Source organism: Pinus tabuliformis, chromosome 2_1 (genome assembly GCF_031772625.1).
Source record: "Pinus tabuliformis cultivar Carrire ecotype Pingquan chromosome 2_1, CPIR1, whole genome shotgun sequence".
Classification (NCBI taxonomy): Eukaryota; Viridiplantae; Streptophyta; class Pinopsida; order Pinales; family Pinaceae; genus Pinus; species Pinus tabuliformis.
This window is the reverse complement of record NC_142299.1, coordinates 392,748,840-392,768,299: the sequence shown is the minus strand read 5'-3', so window position 1 is coordinate 392,768,299 and position 19,460 is coordinate 392,748,840. Positions and strand designations below refer to the sequence as shown.

Genomic DNA, 19,460 nt, shown 5'->3' with positions numbered 1-19,460 from the left:
TACATCACTCCATAACATCTATACCCCCTCATCCTTTATCACACAAGTTATATTTCAAAAAGGGCCCAAACCCCTCTCCCTCACTTTCATAATTCATATCCTTCCCTTCATTTTCTATTCTGCCAAAATACCTCATAAGGTCATCTCCCATCCCCTCACTCCTAAATCACTCTTACTCATTCCCTTTATCCCTTTTCTTGGAGTGTACAGCCTCAAACCTTGCAAACATGGACAGAGAAGATCGAGACTATGAGCAGGAGGAAAACACAGGCAGTGACAGTTCGACAGTTAGACCTCGGTATCAGAGAAAACCACACAAGGGAGGTAGAATTATTAGGGAGGAGCGATCAAAGCTTAGAGAATTGTAGGCCTCTTAGTTAGTTGCCACTTGTTTCAGACATCTAGCGTGCTATGAGTTCCGTGAGAAGGTAGAGAGAGTTCAACATCATCCTAAGCTCACTAGGCTCTTTGTAGTCAATCTTCTGGACAACAGGGTGACTCTTGCTGGGGTGACATTCACAGTCTCACCCTCCATTATTGTAGATGCAACCAGGATTCCAGATGTAGGGGAGAAATGGTACAAGGCACAAGACCTAGATGAACATTATTATGAGCCTTATATCAAACCTAGGTACATAAATGAGGTGAAAAGACTTTTTCCTTTCAGATTCCTTGAGGACAAGTATGCCCCCATGATGAAAATCATCTTGAAATATTTCACTTGTGAGGGCAGATTTTCTAGGCTGTACACCTATCACATCAAGCTTCTCATGCATTTTACCAGGGTGAGGATGTTAAACCTCTCTTATTTCGTATTCAGGAATATTGAGAATATGGCCCATTTTGTGCGGAAAAAGCCATACCCTTAGCAGATGAGCAGTCTCTATCATTATTCTGTGATCAAGATGATTGTGCTTCATCATCTTAGCCTCCTCAACATCTCTTGGGAGACTTTTATTTCTTATGACATATTCATGGGTCCTCAAATTCCTCCACCAGCGTCTCAAGAACTAGGGGGACCTTCTAGCAATGTTCAGGTGAAAACAGATGAGGAGGCCAAAGAGACTAGGGCTACTGAGGTGCCCAGGACTTACATAACATATCAGAGGGGCACAAGGAGATTGTTTGTAGATGATATGCAAGTGTTTGCTCCACAGGATGTGGAAGGGACCTTTCCTTCTTCATCAACCTATAGGCAAATGCTTGCTCCACAGGATGTGGAAGGGGCTTTGCCTTCTTCATCAACACAGTAGGTACAGGTGCAACAGCTACACAAAGGGAAAGAAAAGATGTCGGAGGAAAGTTTTGATGATGAGGAGAAAGAGAGAGACTTTGATTTGACAGAGCATGATGAGCCAGAGCAGCGTTATACTCATCATGGCGTGGAAATAATTGACTTAGAGGCTCAGGATGAAGAAACAATAAAGGACATCATCATACAGGAAAAGGAGGCTCAAGTCCAAGTGTTGATGGACAATTTGGAGAGGGCCAAGTATGTCATCACATATTTGGAACAAGAGAACAAGCAGTTGAGTGACAAGCAGGTCCTCATGGAGCTGGAACTTCTCAAGGTAAAACGACAAGGTGACAAGGAGGCATCGGTCACTTGTCTCCTATTAAGAAGGAAATTGAGGATGATAGAGAGACTTGGCTTGAGAGAGTCAATTTTCACCTAGAGAAGTTGTTGCAGAAGGCTAATAGGGATAACTAGATGATCAGGCACATGGCCTATCATTACAGGACCCAAAACAAAATTTGCAACATGAGGGTCAAAAAGATGAAATCTATGCTAAGGCGGGCTCTAAAGGGAAAAAAAGAGGAGGATAGGCTTAGGTTGTGTGCTGAAACTTCCTTGGCTCATTAATATGCTTGATGATGGTGCTGCTCACCAATTTTGGTTAGGTTTGGAGAAGATTTTGTTTTTTGCAAACTTTGGAAATTGCACACACAGAAGATTTGATTCAATGCACAACGCCACTGGTGCTGCGCTTTTGCTAGGGGAACCCAATGCACAAATGGCTTGCATTTTTGGATTCAGAGCAATGAGTACATGCACCTATGGATTTTCTAACTTTTTGGGGCAGAATTGGCCCACCAAAAAGTCAAAAAACACCTTAAAAATGACCTTTATGCCACTTTTTGGACACACATAAGCAGTGTTGGGAGAATCCAATTTTGAGGGGTCAAATGAGCTTCAAATGAATAAATTCCAAGTGTTTTGGAACTTAGATTTGAAGAACTTTCTAGTGAGCTATCATGAGCTTAATTGGGTTTCCGGGAAGGCCTCCAAAAAGGACCTGAAAGTGGCGTTGCGCTTTGGGCCAATGCCATTGCGCGTAGGGAAAATTTTGCACAAGATGGCTATTTTTTTGTGTTTTGATTGTGTTCATGGATTTTATCTCATGGAGGATGTTTTACTATTGTAAATGATGACTTGACTTGTAAATATGATGGATAATTAGTAGTAGAGGGTAGATTCAATAGATTAAAAGTCAATTTGAGCACAAATGAATAAGTTTTCTCACTTTTAGAGGCAAGTTGTTAAGATGCCTATATTCCATTTTCTTGTTTAGATTTGATTAGATTAGCTCCTCATCTTAGGGATTCGACCCCTAAGGATGGGAGGAGGTCGAAACAAAGCCTATATCTTCTTCTTCTTTCTCATTGTAAAAGTTTGGACTCAACTGGATGCTTATGCCTTGATTATACATAATTTTGTAGTAGTTTAGCAGGAAATTAATAAAAATTGCAGCTATTTCTTTGGGATCCATGTGGTATGGAGTTTAGTTCAGTCTCTTCTCTTGTGATCATATGTTAATATGTTTTTTGTACTTAATTACTCATTTCATTGCTTCTAAGTGAATGTTTTCAAGTTGATAAGCATAATTCATTACATCATTGCTCTACTTTGGGGAAATATTCAACATTATATGTTTTCTACAGTCTAGGAAGGATCCATGGTAATCACATGCTCTTCCTAGCTTCTCACCAGTCTTAAACACCTCACCCATCAAGCCCTAGAGTGTTAAACCTTATGCCTACCTTGCCCCATTGAACACCCTACAATTTTGACCTAATTCCCTAGCCCTAACCATCCAGCTCCTCCTAATCCAACAAAACCCCTTCAAAAGTCAAATCAACCCTTGTAGTTGTGCTACTATACCTAGCCTAATATCCTTTTCTTGATCTAGTCATCTTGGCTAAGATCCTTATGGAGAGAGCCCTTTCCCGGCCTAGTAGGGCTAGCTACTTGGCTAAACGTGGTTTGTGGTTACCTTGGTATTACCTTCCTTCATCCCGAGGTTCAATCCAGGTGATAACATAGTGGCAACCATACTGGGGAACATAGTTTTATGTTCCTCAGCAAAATGTATCAAGTTTATATCTGATTGTTGATGGTGGACAACGATCAAACACCGGAAGGCTGAAATCATTCACTTGGCGACTCTAAATCAGTTTCGACATCAGATCCAAGGACTCCACTGGAGGATGAACCTGACCAACAGAAACATGAAAGTACAATATGGAAAGATCAGGTATTCAAGTTGGAATTTCATCCAAGACATTACATTCTTTGTTATAACTTATTTCTTCTCTTTTCCCAAGAATGTCAAGAAGGCTTTACAAAGTATATTGTATTTGAGAAAATATCCTATACTTGCATGTGATTCCTTCCCTTTGAAGATTGTGAATACAAAATATTCATGTGCCTTTGATATTGATCAAGACCCTTCTTCTGATTCTTATGATGACCATCTTCAAACTGATGAGCCTCAAGAGATCAAGAATAATTCTACAGCCTTTGTATATACTCCTATACCTTGTAAAATTCTAGATAGATACAAGCCTTTTATTTTACCTCCTATATTCCATGCTTTCCCTAAAAATCATTACCTATATCTACCAATATTTGATGGTGAATGTGACAACATCACTGCTGAGAGACATGTACTAAATTTTGAGTCTTTTCTTGACCTTTTTGAAGTTGATGAAGAGGATGTCAATATTAGGCTTTTTGCTCTTTCTTTGCAAGGAAAAGTCAAGTTGGTTCAAAATCCTACCTGATAAGAGCATCTTAGATTTCCAGCAGTTTGTCAAAGTTTTCCTCAACTAGTGGGGTTGTTAGATAGAACCCTTTCTTGATTCTAGAAGAGTATAACCAGTTGAAAAGATAGCCAGGGGAGACAGTACAACAATTTTTTTCCAGGTTTAACCAAGTCTATTTTTTGATGCCTGCTAACATAAGACCTCCTCCTAATTCAACTCTTTTTCATTATCCAGAAGCCTTTGTTCTGGAAGTGGAGTTTCAACTGAGAGAAAGGAACCTTGCAACACTTCAAGATATGCATAACAATGTAGTAGATGTAGAGGCTAATTTGCTAATTAGAAGGGCGAAGTTGAAGGAAGATGAGAGGAAGAACATAGATCTAGAGGAGTCAACATCTTTGGAGGTAAAGCTCGACATTTTGGTTAGTGCAGTGGAAGAGATGATGCAAAAAATCACCACAAGGAATGAGTATGATGTTCAAGACCATGGCTCGCTGATTGAAGAAAGACAAGTGGCCAATCCAAAACATTTTGTTTCTTATCCCAGTTGTCATAGATCTGATAATGATTGTTTTATAGATCATCTTGGAGAAGAGAGATTTGTTGATCTGACATGTATGATTGATGATGTGTTTTATACTGATGATTTGCCTAAGTTTGATTAGTATGATAGTGATTATGTTTTCCAAACAGAAGCTAGTCTTGCAGACAAATCAACAACTGGTTTGTGGAAGGAGGAAGTTCACTTTCAACAGCTCGAATACAGTGATCAGCTGATGCATATCAGTTATGGAAGTGAGGAGGAAAGTGCAAAAAAATTTGAAGTAAGTGAAGGATCTTTGTCTCTTTGTTTTACTTCGTTTCAGTTCATCAGAGACAACTTTTGTGCAATCAGAAATCAATCGTCGATAAGTTTTGATCTGGACCATCTAAAGGGCAATGAAATCCTTGTTCAAGACTTCTCATATCTATATTTGCAGCCCCCGAATGCCATTGAATGTCAGGTTGTAGATGAAGACTTGGAAGTTGGAACATATGATCAAATGATGCAAGATGATTCCGTACCATTATGTTTCGAATCATTTCAGTTTTTGAAGGGAAATTTGCATAGTATATCTTCAATAAAGGATGAGTAGCCTATAAAAAATCATGCAATCTCATTGGAACCAATAGAAAATGGGTTGCAACAGTATTTTCAAGTTTTTCATGATCCAATAGCTAATGTGTTGGATGATATTCGCAGTGAAAGTCCTTCTTCATTAGCTAACTATGAGCTTGAAAAAGGTATTGATACAAACTTGATTTGGCAGCTGATTTCTTTGTCATTTTCAGCAGGAGCCTCGTCACAAAGCTCAGATGAAAGTTTGCATGCATGGTATGAGGAGAAGAAAAGTAATCCATTGGATGATCTAAGTCCCAGTTCACATTAATTTCAAGATCCTCATGCAATATTTTTGGAGTTGGATAGAGAATCCATATTATTCAATCTAGGAAAATTTGGATCTATTTACAAGTTTTCATGGGAGTTGCATTTCAGTAGTTCTCTCTTCTTTCTCATAAACTAGCACTTGCAGAGAATTCAAACGAAAACCAGAATTATTACTTGGTTGCATTGGTTGTTTCATTTCACTTGAGTAGGTGATGAGTGGAACAGTTAGAGTAGGTTTTATTTAATAAGCTCCATATTGAGCATCTTTTCTAGTTTGTCAGTTGTGTTTTACTATTGAGTCAGTTTTTAGTTGAGTAAAAGTCAGTTTGTGTGTTTAATTCATCAATATTCAGCCATGTATTTCAGATTGATTTTTTTTTTTTTTACTCCATGCCCAATGGATAAGGCTACTTGATCTACGGTGTTCTTGGCACCTCCAAGGAGCTACCATCCCCAATGGAGCCAATGTTAGTTTCAGTCTTTGCAGCCTTCCACCAGTGATCAAATATGCTCTTATAAAGTGTTCTTAGGGTGTCAAAGTCAATTTTTTTCATTTCAGTGAGCCTTCAAGTAAAAATTTGGTGAATATCCTTCATATTCATCATTTTCCACAAACCCTAGCCTATTGCTACAATTTGACACTTTTCTAGGTTAGGCCTGTGTTTTTCCCTTTTGTACCCCTTCCCCTCACTCAATATTTGAAATTCCACTTTCCCCTTCTTCCTAACATCCCTCCCTACTTCCCAAAAGTTTTTCAAGAAATTAGAAGCCCCTCATCCCCTTCATTTCCCTTCATTTCTACAAATCCCTTGTTCCACACATCAGGATAGGTTTTATTCAAATGATGTTTCTAAGCAAGAAAAGATGAATTTGAAAAAAGTGAGAGAGGTTTTTGTCCACCATATACCCAAGAAGAAAAAATTCTTTCAGTTTTTACACAGGTCTCATGGTTTGGGAGAAATCTCCAAAACATCATTTGCCTCAAGAGAGTTGATGCACTTCTAGAGTGACTTTGGGAAAATCAAACTTTCTCCTGGCTGGAGTGACCAAATGAGTTGCTTTATTTGTCAAATGATAATTAGACATAGAGAGAATTCAAATGAGCTATCATGAGCTCAATTTGGATTTGAGAAAGACCTTCAAAAGTTGACTGAAACAACACTCTGCATTTTTGCAGCTTCATTCTGCACATTTTGACCAGTCTTAGGAGACTGAGCTTTTGGCAGGGCAAACAAGCTCCAAATTAAAAAATTCAAGATGTTTTGGAAAGAATACAGGACAATATTTCCAACGAGATATCCCGCACCTAATTTGAAAAGGTTGGCTTGAAGTGTCACTACGCATTCAGGAGGCGGCGCTGCGCGTCTGAGCTGGGTGCTGTGCGTTGGAAGGTTTCAGCAGTGCAAAATTACACTGCACTGCACATTGAGAGGTGGCATTGTGCATTTGTGGTTTGTGTTTCATGTTGAGTAGAAAGACCAGAAAGCCTCCAAACTTCATAAAAAATTCCAAACAACCCTCTCATCTCTCTAACAAGTAAGTGCACTCCCTCTACCTCATCATTAAAGTTGCAATTGCAGGGTTTGAAGGAATTTACCATGCCAAATATGAAACCCTAGTTTCTCCCTCCATGACATTCTAGAAACCCTAATCCCTTCTATTTTTACCACCACTTATCACTAAATCCTAAACCCTTTCCATACATCGCTCCATAACATCTATACCCCCTCATCCTTTATCCCACAAGTTATATTTTAAAAAGGGCCCAAACCCCTCTCCCACATTTTCATAATTCATATGCTTCCCTTCATTTTATATTCTACCAAAATACCTCATAAGTTCATCTCCCATCCCCTCACTCATAAATCACTCTTATTCATTCCCTTTGCCCATTTTCTTGGAGTGTACAACCTCAAACCTTGCAAACATGGACAAAGAAGACCGAGACTATGAGGAGGAGGAAAAAATAGGCAGTGACAGTTCGACGAATAGACCTCGGTATCAAAGAAAACCACACAAGGGAGGTAGAATTATTAGGGAGGAGCCATCAAACCTTAGAGAATTGCAGGCCTCTTAGTTAGTTGCCACTTTCTTCAGACATCTAGGGTGCTATGAGTTCTGTGAGTAGGTAGAGAGAGTTCAACACCATCCTGAGCTCACCAGGCTCTTTGTAGCCAATCTTCGGGACAACAGGGTGACTCTTGCTGGGGTGACATTCATAGTCTCACCCTCCATTATTGTAGATACAACTAGGATTCTGGATGTAGGGGAGAAATGGTACAAGGCACAAGACCTAGATGAACATTATTATGAGCCTTATATCAAACCCAGGTACAGAAATGAGGCGAAAAGACTTTTTCCTTTTAGATTCCTTAAGGACAAGTAGGAAAAATTTTAAGAACCACCATAAATTTATATGTATAATAAATGGGCGAATCCCCGTGACACATAGGAAAAATGGGAGGCGATTTTATTACTAATATAATATATATATATATATATATATATATATAGATATATATATATGGCGAATCTCTCTCTAGATTATATTATCTTGTAAAGTCATGGCGAATCTTTCACTGAATTATAAAATCTTGTAAGACTTTGGAAAATCTTTCACTGAATAATAAAACATTGTGAAGTCTTGTCGAATGTTTTGTTAAAGTATGAAACCATATATGATAATAGTAAAACATATTCATTAAACTGTGATATAATAACATACATGTTTGGAAAAAAGGAACATAATTTCACTTTCTACAAACAATATTGCAAGTTTAAGTGGCCATGTTTGTCATGGTAGGAGAGATTAATGTTTTCTCTACCACTTTTGCCAAGCTATCAAATTTCTTTCTTATTCCATAGAATCCAACTGCGAGATAAAAAAAAAACACATCAAGTTTGTTTACCCCAACACGCCAACAAGTAGCAAGCCCCAACTATATAATATAATGAAGTAGTAGGTATCCAAAATGCCTGAAGGGGATCTAATGGAAATAAGTGGCCGTTGTCAAAAGCCTTCCAATCAATATATAAATATATAAATGTAGATTTATTATTATTTTAATTGGAACTATTCAATTAAATAATAAAATTTAATTACGTCTCTCCCAATCTATTTTTCTTATTAGCATAATTCACTACCTTCATACCATTTTTAACAACGTTGTAACATGTGGATTAATTTCCTGTTTGGTGCACAATCTCCGCCTTTTAGGACAATATGGTGCAGTGACCCAACCCTTACAGATCATTACGACAAACTAAGAATAGAAGAGAAGATGAAAGGTTGTACAAACCAACATATTTTTCAAACAACTAATCCAAGATCAGTACCTAAACTTTTTCATGAAGATATCATATTGAGAATTTTTTAAAAATGGTGGGAAATCTGGGCAATGACTATCTCTCTTCTACAAGGGTGATGCGGAAAGTTGTTTCAATATTCTTGTTAAATCAGAAAAATCAATAATAATGGATATATCAGTATTTTTTACTAAATTTTGTGAAGTGACTAAATGTAGCTTTAACCATTCACCTTAAGATTTTTTTTACAATATAATTTCCTAAGTATATTTAATATCTTCATTATCATAAAAACCAACCTATATCCATCTTAACTCCACATCTACCACTCTTAGAGGGATGAAATCTAATTATACCCGGAATTAAGATGGATCTAAGCTGATAGAATTTCCCCTTTTAAATAGTGTATGCTCACATCAATACCATGGTATTACCATGGGTTATCATAAATCTGAGCTTAAAAAATACTATTAGTAATTTATAAAAATTAATAATTGATTTTTATTTTATTTTTTTATTTTAACCAAGTTAAAATGTTTAAGTGACATTAAATTACAAGATCCATTTTTACTGTTGATCTACCAAGCCCAAGAGGGATCAAATATTTTTCACTCTATATTAGTTTGCATATCACGATATTTGATCGAGAGTAAAGATGAATCTATGCTAGTTTAATTCCCCCCTTTAAATAGGCTACATTCCATGTGAATACCATGGGTCAATACCATGTGCCATCTTTATTTTTATTAATAATAATATTAGGGTTAATAATGTTTTTTTGCATGGTATTAATAATAATTTGGCCCATAGGCTTCACCTAAATATAAGACATTTTTTGAGTGTCCTTAAATATAAGGTGGCTTATGGAGTAAATATAAAAAATGTTTTATTTATTTACCATACCTCTCATTTATTTATATTTTTATTAATTTACCATGTCTCTTTTATAAATATGGTATTTGGCCCATACGATTCAATTAAATAAAAGCTCTTTTTTGAGCCTTCTTAAATAGAAAGAGGGTTATGGACTAAATATAGAAAGAGGTTTTATTTATTTACCATAACTATAGTTTATTTATTTATTTACCATACCCCCACTTTATTTATATTTTTATTTATTTACACGCTTGCCTGTTCATAAATATAAGATGACATATGGAGTAAATATAAAAAAATGTTTTATTTATTTACCATACCTCTCGTTTATTTATATTTTTATTAATTTACCATACCTCTTTCATAAATATGGTATTTGGCCCATAGGATTCACTTAAATGAAATCTCGTTTTTGAGTCTTCTTAAATAGAAAGACGGTTATGGACTAAATATAAAAATAGGTTTATTTATTTACCATACCTTTGGAGTAAGTATAAAGAGAGATTTTATTTATTTACCATACCTCCACTGTATTTATATTTATATTTATATTTATAACTATCATAAATAAATTTTCTTGAAAATGAGGGGAAGGGCTAAATTTACTTTTTTTTACCCTCTCCCTTAAAATAAGGTTGGCTAACCTCCATACCTAATTTTTTTATAAAATAAATTTGAGGAAATTTGTAACAATGTACTATGATATAAAATATTTGCCCAATAAAAATACTAAACCCCTTAATTTAGCCCAAGGGCGAAAATTCGCCCCTAAAATTTTCCATGAGGAAAGTATGCCCCCATGATGAAAATCATATTGAAATATTTCACTTATGAGGGCAGATTTTCCAGGATGTACACCTATCACATCAGGCTTCTCATGCATTTTACCAGGGTGAGGATATTAAACCTCCCTTATTTCTTGTTCAGGAATATTGATAAGATGGCCCATTTTGTGCAGAAAAATCCATACCCTCAACAGATGAGCAGTATCTATCATTATTCCATGATCAAGATGATTGTGCTTCATCATCTTAGCCTCCTCAACATCTCTTGGGAGACATTTATTGCTCATGACATCTTCAAGGGTCCTCAAATTCCTCCACTAGTGTCTCAAGAATCAAGGGGACCTTCTAGCAGTTCTCAGGTGAAAACAGATGAGGAGGCCAAAGAGACTAGAGCTACTGAGGTGCCTGAGAATTACATGACATATCAGAGGGGCACAAGGAGATTGTTTGGAGCTGATAAGCAAGTGTTTTCTCCACGAGATGTGGAAGGGACCTTTCCTTCTTCATCAACCCATAGGCAAATGCTTGCTCCACAGGATGTGGAAGGAGCTTTGCCTTCTTCATCAACACAGCAGGTACAGGTGCAGCAACTGTGCAAAGGGAAAGAAAAGATGCCAGAGGAAAGTTTTGATGATGAGGAGAAAGAGAGAGACTTTGATTTGATAGAGCATGATGAGCTGGAGCAGCATTATACTCATCATGACGTGGAAATAATTGACGTAGAGGCTCAGGATGAAGAAACAATAAAGGACATCATCATACAGGAAAAGGAGGCTCAAGTCCAAGTAGTTGAGTGACAAGCAGGTCCCCATGGAGCTGGAACTTCTCAAGGTAAAATGACAAGGTGACAAGGAGGCACCGATCACTTTGTCTCCTATTGAGAAGGAAATTGAGGATGATAAAGAGTCTTGAATTGAGAGAGTCAATTTGCACCTAGAGAAGTTGTTGCAGAAGGCCAATAGGGATAACCAAATGATCAGGCACATGGCCTATCATTATAAGACCCGAAACAAAATTTGCAACATGAGGGTCAAAAAGATGAAAGCTAGGCTAAGGCAGGCTTTAAAGGGCAAAAAAGAGGAGGATAGACTTAGGTTGCTTGCTGAAGCTTCCTTGGCTCATCAATATGCTTGATGATGGTGCTGCTCACCAATTTTGGTCAGGTTTGGAGAAGATTTTGTTTTTTGCAAATTTTGGAAATTGCACACACAAAAAATCTGGCTCAACGCGCAGTGCCACTGGCGTTGTGCTTTTCCTAGGGGCACCCAATGCACAAATGGCTTGCATTTTTGGATTCAGAGCGATGAGTACATGCACCCTATGGATTTGATAAGTTTTTGGGGCATAACTAGTCCACCAAAAAGTAAAAAAAACACCCTAAAATGACCTTTCTGCCACTAACAATGTAAACTTTGAAACGGGAACTGTAAACTCAAAACGAGAACTCTAGCCAAAAAACCCCTTAAAAACATCAAAAACAGTGCTAAAAAAAAAGTGTTGATGCTGGAATAACACTTTTTTTTTCTAGGGTAAATTTTGAACATGTTTTAAAAATGGCGGTGAAAACCAATTTTTTATGCAAAAATTGTCCCAAAAAACGCCTTCAAAACAAAAAGTGTTAATGTTGGGATAACACCTTTTTTTCCCTTTTTTTTTAAGGGTAATATTTCAACATTTCGAAATAATAGCGTAAAATATTTTATCGTGACCCTAAAAAAGATTAAAATTTCAAACAAATAATGAAAACATAAAAAAAATTTAAAAAAAAAAATTAAAACAATGAAAAAACACAAAACAAAAAAAATTTAAAAATTAACAAAACATAAATTAAAGCATATACTAAAAAAAGAACATTAAAAAAAAAACAAAAAAAAAAAATCAATCATAAAAATGTAAAAAAAACTAAATTAAAAAACTAAAAAACACTTGAAAATTATAAACAAATAAATAGTAAAAAAACATATTTAAAAAAATGGAAAAAATAGAAAAAATCAAAAATCTTGTAAACAATAAAAAAGTTGTCAAAAAAACATATATATATATATATATATATATATATATATATATATGGAAAAGAAAAAAAAATAAAACAAACTATAAAATTTAGGTAAAAATAGAAAAATTTAAAAAACATTATCAAAAAAAAAAAAATGAAAATTAAAAACAAACTAAATTTAATAAAAACATAGAAAATTAACCAAAAAATAATAATTTAAGAACTACTAAAATTAAGATTAAAATGTTAATTATATATATATATATATATATATATATATATATATATTAAAAAGACAAAAAAAAAAGAGTTTAAAAAAAATTATCTCATAAATCATAAAAGAATTAGGAAAAAAAAAAAGCAAAATTATTATATATATATATATATATATATAATTAAGTAAATAAAAATAGAAATAAAAACATTAAAAAAACCTAGGAAAAAAAAATAAAAACAAACTAGATTTAAAAAAAAATAAAAAACATAAAATATCCACAAAAAAAATAAAAAACTAGTCAAATTAACATCAAAAACATTTTTAAAAAAACTTAAAAAAAAATTAAAAAAACACTAAAATTAAAACAAACAAAAAATCCAAAAAATTTAAAAATATGTCTTTTCAAATTAAAAAAAGAAAAACAAAAAATTTAAAATTTTTAAATAAACATTTATTTATCTATTTAAAAAAAAAGGAAATTAAATTCTTTTAATACATATTGTTTTTTAATTTAAAAAGTATATATTAAAAAGTTTTAAATTAATTGATACACAAGTTTGTTTGTTTTTTTTTTTTTTATTTAAAAAAAAACAATTATTAAATTTTTAATTTTTTTTAAGCAACGATTTTTTTGTTTTGTTTTTTTTTTTATATTATTTAAAAAAAAACTAATTATTAAATTTATTTTTTTTAAACCATGCTTTTTTTTTAATTTAAAACGAAAATTTTTATTTAAAAAAAAAACACTTTTAAAATTTTATTTAAAAAAAAATTATTAAAAAATACGTATTTTTGGGCCAGGGGCGATTCCCGGAATCGCCCCTCGGCCCCCCAGGCGGCCCGCGGCAGCTCGGCCATGGGCCGCCCGAGGGGTCGAGGGGCGATTCCGCGCAGGCCTCCGCCGCGGGCCGCCCGGGGGGCCGAGGGGCGATTCTGCGCATGCCTCCGCCGCGGGCCGCCCGGGGGGCCGAGGGGCGATTCCGGGAATCGCCCCTGGCCCAAAAATACATATTTTTTAATAATTTTTTTTTTAAATAAAAGTTTTAAAAGTGTTTTTTTTTTTAAATAAAAATTTCCGTTTCAAAAAAAAAACATTGTTTAAAAAAAAAAAAAAATTAATAATTAGTTTTTTTTTAAATAATATAAAAAAAAAAAAAAAAAAAAATCTTTGCTTAAAAAAATAATTTTTTTAATAAATGTTTTTTTTTAAATTAAAAAAAAAGTGTGCTTATCAATATCAAATTTGTATAAAAAAAATTTATATTTTTTTTATATTTTTTTGGTGTTTTAAATAAAAAAGGTAAGTTTAAAAAATTTTAATTTTTTTTTTTTTTATTGTGTGTTTAATCAATTTTGTTTTTGATTTTTTAAATAGAAAATACATGATTCTTGAAAAATTTAATTTTTAATTTTAAATACATGTTTTTTTTATTTTTTATTTTTTTTTAAACATATATTTCTAAAATTTCTATATTTTTATAGTTTTTTTTTGTAAATTTCAGTGTATTTTTGGTTTTTTTTTTTTAATGTTTTAAATGTTAATTTTACTAGTTTTTTATTTTTATTTTTTTTAATTTTCTATTTTTTTTTTAATCTAGTTTGTTTTCATTTATTTATTTATTTTTTTTCTTGTTTTTGTTAATGTTTTTTTAGTTTTTATATTTTGACTTACTTAATATTTTATATATATATATATATATATATATATATATATATATATATATATATATTTTAAATTATGTTTTTTTTTTTCCAAATTCTTTTACCGTGTATGAGATAATTTTTTTTTATTAACATTTTTTTTGGTCTTATTTTATATATATTTTTATATGACTTTCTTGAAGTAATCAACATTTAAAAAGATAAAAATAAAACAACTTAAAAATTCTTTAAGTAATCATAATTTAAAAAAACAACGGACATAATAAATTTTAAAGTGTGAAAAATAAGTCCTCTAAAAAAAAAGGTATGATGTATAACCCGTTGCATCAACACGTTTCAAAATCAACATAAAAATCACTAACATTTAAAAACGAATATTTATATTTGATACATGAGAATATTTAAATTGTCAAAAATATGCTCCAAAAAATAATTATTGTATTCTGCATCACCACTCTTCAAAATCGGGTCATGTTTCTACTACTTCTATGAAACGGATAATCGTATCGGTTATTTAAAGTGCCAAAAACTATGTTCTAAAAAAATATGTGTATTCTGCATCGCCCCTTTTCAAAATCGGGTCAATTTTTTGCTATCTCTATGAAATGGGTAACAGTATCAGTTCCCGTTTCAAAGTTTACATTGTTCACTTTTTGGACACACAGAAACAGTCTTGGGAGAAGCAACTTTTGAGGGGTCAAATGAGCTTCAAATGAAGCAATTCTAGGTGTTTTGGAAAGTAGACTTGAGGAGCTTTCCAAGGAGCTATCATGAGCTCGATTTGGATGTCGAGCAGGCCTCCAAAAAAGACCTAAAAATGGCACTGCGTGTTGGGGCAATGGCGCTGCGCGTAGGGCAAATTTTGCACTGGATGGCTATTTTTCTATGTTTTGACTGTGTTCATGGATTTTCTCTCATGGAGGATGTTTTACTATTGTAAATGATGACTTTTCTTGTAAATATGATGGATAATTAGTAGTATAGGGTATTTTCATTAGATTAAAAGTCATTTTGAGCACAAATGAATCAGTTTTAACACTTTTAGAGGCAAGTTGTTAAGATGCCTATATTACAGTTTCTTGTTCAGAGTTGGTTAGATTAGCTCCTCATCTTAGGTATTTTACCCCTGAGGATGGTAGGAGGTTGAAACAAAGCCTATATCTTCTTCTTCTTTCTCATTGTAAAGGGTTGGACTCAGTTGGATGCTTATGCCTTGATTGTACATCATTTTGTAGCAGTTTAGCAGGAGATTAATAAAAATTGCAGCTATTTCTTTGGGATCCATGTGGTATGGATTTTAGTTCAGTTTATTCTCTTGTGATCATATGTTAATATGTTTTGTGTACTTCATTACTCATTTCATTGCTTCTAAGTGAATGTTTTCAAGTTGATAGGCAGAATTCATTACATCACTTCTCTGCTTTGGGGAAATATTCACCATTATATGTTTTCTACAGTCTAGGAAGGATCCATGGTAATTGCGTTCTCTTCCTAGCTTATCACCATTCTTAAACACCTCACCCATCAAGCCCTAGAGTGCTAAACTTTATGCCTACCTTGCCCCATTGAACACCCTGCAATTTTGACCTAATTCCCTATCCCTAACTGTCCAAGTCCTTCTGATCCAGCAAAAAACCTTCAAAAATCAAATCAATCCTTATGCTACTATACCTAGCCTAATATCCTTTTCCTAATCTATTCATCTTGGTTGAGATCCTTACGGAGAGAGCCCTCTCCCAACCTAGTAGGGCTAGCTACTTGGCTAAGCGTGGTTTGTGGTTACCTTGGCATTACCTTCCTTTAGCTTGAGGTTCAATCTAGGTGATAACAGATTGGAGCCTAGAAGAAATCATAGGTGTGATTTACTAATTGGAACTTGAATTATTGTAAAAAAGGATTGGATTCCTCATTATTCTCATTAATACAATTATTTATTTTTTGTTCATTGTGTTCTATTTTTTAGTGATCTTAACTGACATAAAATAACAATTGTAAAAGAAATATTGATTCACCCCCCCCCAAAGTATTTCCAACAATTGGTATCAGAGCGAGTACATTTAGTCACAACCTAACAAATGGAAGGTAGATCCTTCAAATGCAAATGGAAAAGTCAAGAAAGAGGGGAAACAAATATTCTGAAGATGTCTCCTAAATTAGGAAATCATAAGAAAGCCAGGTTGACAAATCTCCCTTGTTCGATGGAGCAAACTATGAGGTATGGAATCGTAGAACATAATTTTTTTATGGCTCAAGGATTTGAGCTATGGAATTCAATGACTATCAAAAGCTTAGAGGAGTCAAAAGAGTTTGATACAAAAGCTATAAAATCAACTTTTAGTGACCTACCAAATCCTATAAAGGTCAAAGTGGAGAAATGTTGATCAACAAAAGAGCTTTGAGAAGATCTTCAAGATTTTCCTTCAAAATGATTGTTGGTCATGACCTCAAATCAAGAGGATGGTAACAAAGAGTTCAAAGATAATCTAGAAGTAGAGAAGACAACTGAAAACAAAGATGAAGGCATCAACTGCATAATTGAGGATCATGATGAAAGAGAGATTTGAAGTAAAAATTGAGATAGCCCTCAAGACAAATCTTGTAGATGCCCTAGAGGAGATAAGCAATTTGAAAAAGGAAAATGGGGAACTCAAGAAGCAGGTACAAAATGTTGATCATGACCTTGACAAGACAATGGAGGAAGTTGTCATTTTAAAGCACCAAGTATAAGAAAGAGGTGAGGATCTTAATAAGATTAAGGCATAACTACATCAAAATGAGAAGAGACACAATGAAGAGGTCATTTATTTTACAACTCTACTAGAAGAAGTAGAGAAAAGGTAAGGAATTTTGAAAATTCATCCTAACCAAATATCTGAGGACTTGAGACCATTGAAAGTAGAAATTGGTCAACATGATGAAGAAAACAAAACCCTAAAGGTTCAACTAGAGGAAGCAAAGAGAACAAAACAATTAATGAAGGTCCAATTGGCAAAGAAAGAAGAAGACAACAAAAGAATTGAAGAAGATATTTTTCTCTAAGGAAAGAATTTTATCAGCTAAGAAAACCCTGAAAAACTCTCATTTCTTATATGACATCATAAATTTTCAAAGATCACCACTTGAAAAATTATCCCTTGGTTATGCAGGTGAACCTTCTATCAAAATTGATGAAAACACTAAAGTACCAAAGAACAAGAAGGTGGAGAAACCTAAAAAGGTGCAAATGCCCCCAGTTATATTGGAAGTGAAGAGAGAAGTCAAAATGACACTGGAATGACCTTTGTTCCAAGAAGAATTGATGCAAGCAACAAAGGATATCATCAGAGAACCTCAAGCCAGAGAAATTTCAGAAATGGTCCAAGACAATATTCAAGGTATCAATCTATATTTTTTTGGCAAATGTTATTCTTGTACAAATTTTGGGCACATGGCAAAGTATTGTAGGGCATATAACAAAAAGGACTCCAATCAATCCCCCATAAGTAAAATATCAGGGAGATACTGCAAAACATTTACCAACATAAATTATGCTCCATCATTCATGTACAAAAATGAATGCTTCAAATGCCATAATGCTAGACATAGAACTTGAATTTGCAACTTGAGTTGAGTTCCTAGACAATCAAAGAAGTCTTCAACCAAACATGGAAAAATAATTACACAAGGATGGAGAAGGAAGCATGGTAAACTAGAAGGAGAACACTTGGAATGTGCCTTGAATACTCAAGGCATCAATCCATGTTAATCAAATATGGGCTTCATAGGTAGAAATTATGTTCCACCAAGGTTCTGCCTATTAAAATGAAGAAGATCATGCATACTGTTAGGGGAACATGGGGGAAACAACATACTTGATGAAATAACTAGAAGAAGCAGCTCTATAACAAAACAAGTAGCACAATGATAGGGGGAGCAACATTTGATGTCAAAGGGGGGGGGGGGGGGGGGGGAATATTGAAAGAAGGAGAGTGTTTCCATCAGTGAAAAAGGGGGAGATTGTTGGATAAAGTTTTCATTGATGTCAATATGATGACAACCTAGGTGCATTGTTGAAGTTGAACCTAGAAACAAATCCTAGGTGCAAACCCAAGCTCTTGTTAAAGCATGACCCCATAATTGTTGTTGATAATGAAACCTAGGTGATGGAACCACAAGAATCTAAATACAAAACTTGGATGTAACCCTAGTCTGCCTTATGCATGTTTAAAGATATTTGGAATGATTTGTGAAGTTCTTGGAAGGAAAACCTACTCACTAGGTGGATGTGGTTGAAGTGAAGATGCGACAAATGAAGTATATTGCTATGATCCTTTACTAAAGAAGTGGGAGTAGGTTGCAAACATGGTGAAAAAAAGGTTATATTTTCTTAGTGGAGTCATTGACAAGCGTCTCTATGTAATTTGGGGAATGGGATCCAACTCATAAGCGCTAACTTCTTGGGAAACATATGACTCAAAATTAAATAAATGGACATCCCATGGCGACTTAATTATTTTCCAGAATTTGGAAAATCGTTAGATTTCAATGGTAGAATATATATCAGGGACATCAATACAAATGTATTCCTAGATACTTGTGCAATTGTCTATGACACGTCAAATGATGTATGATCTACTTTTGATAATGAAATGACCATGAATTGTTGTGGTCCTGTAATAGTGTTGGGAGATGAGGTGTACATGTTAGGTCAAACTATAGAATTACAACTATTGGGAACATGATTTTTGTTATAGGAACAAAGTTCAGGGGAACATTGCTAACAACTTATATTCCTAGATTGGGCTTTGTAGATGATATAGTTATTAGCTACAAACCATTTCAATTTGAAAAATGCCAAAATTGTTTTACAATGTAATTACTACATGCCAATGAATCTTATTTATGTTGGTGCAAATTCCATCACATTATTGTTTTTGTACATAGTTAATGTGTAAACCTACTTTTAGATTTGTTCTTGTAACAACCCTGGTGAAAAGTTCATGTAATAAAAGTTAATAAAGTAAAAAATAAGACCATGGGTAAGGGACACATATTCCAAGTTGAATGTTGGACAAAGATATCCTAGTGGGCATCACTGGATGTGTGTTTTGAATAAGGAAAATTGGACAAGGCTAAGGCAAAGGAATTAAAAGGAAAAAAGAA

General features: G+C 34.0%; 1 pseudogene; it reads left to right on the top strand.

Annotated features, from left to right (window-relative positions):
- The first annotated feature begins 227 nt into the window (after positions 1 to 227).
- Positions 228 to 19,173, top strand: LOC149200513 (F-box/kelch-repeat protein SKIP4-like; annotated as a pseudogene).
- Positions 19,174 to 19,460: the final 287 nt, after the last annotated feature.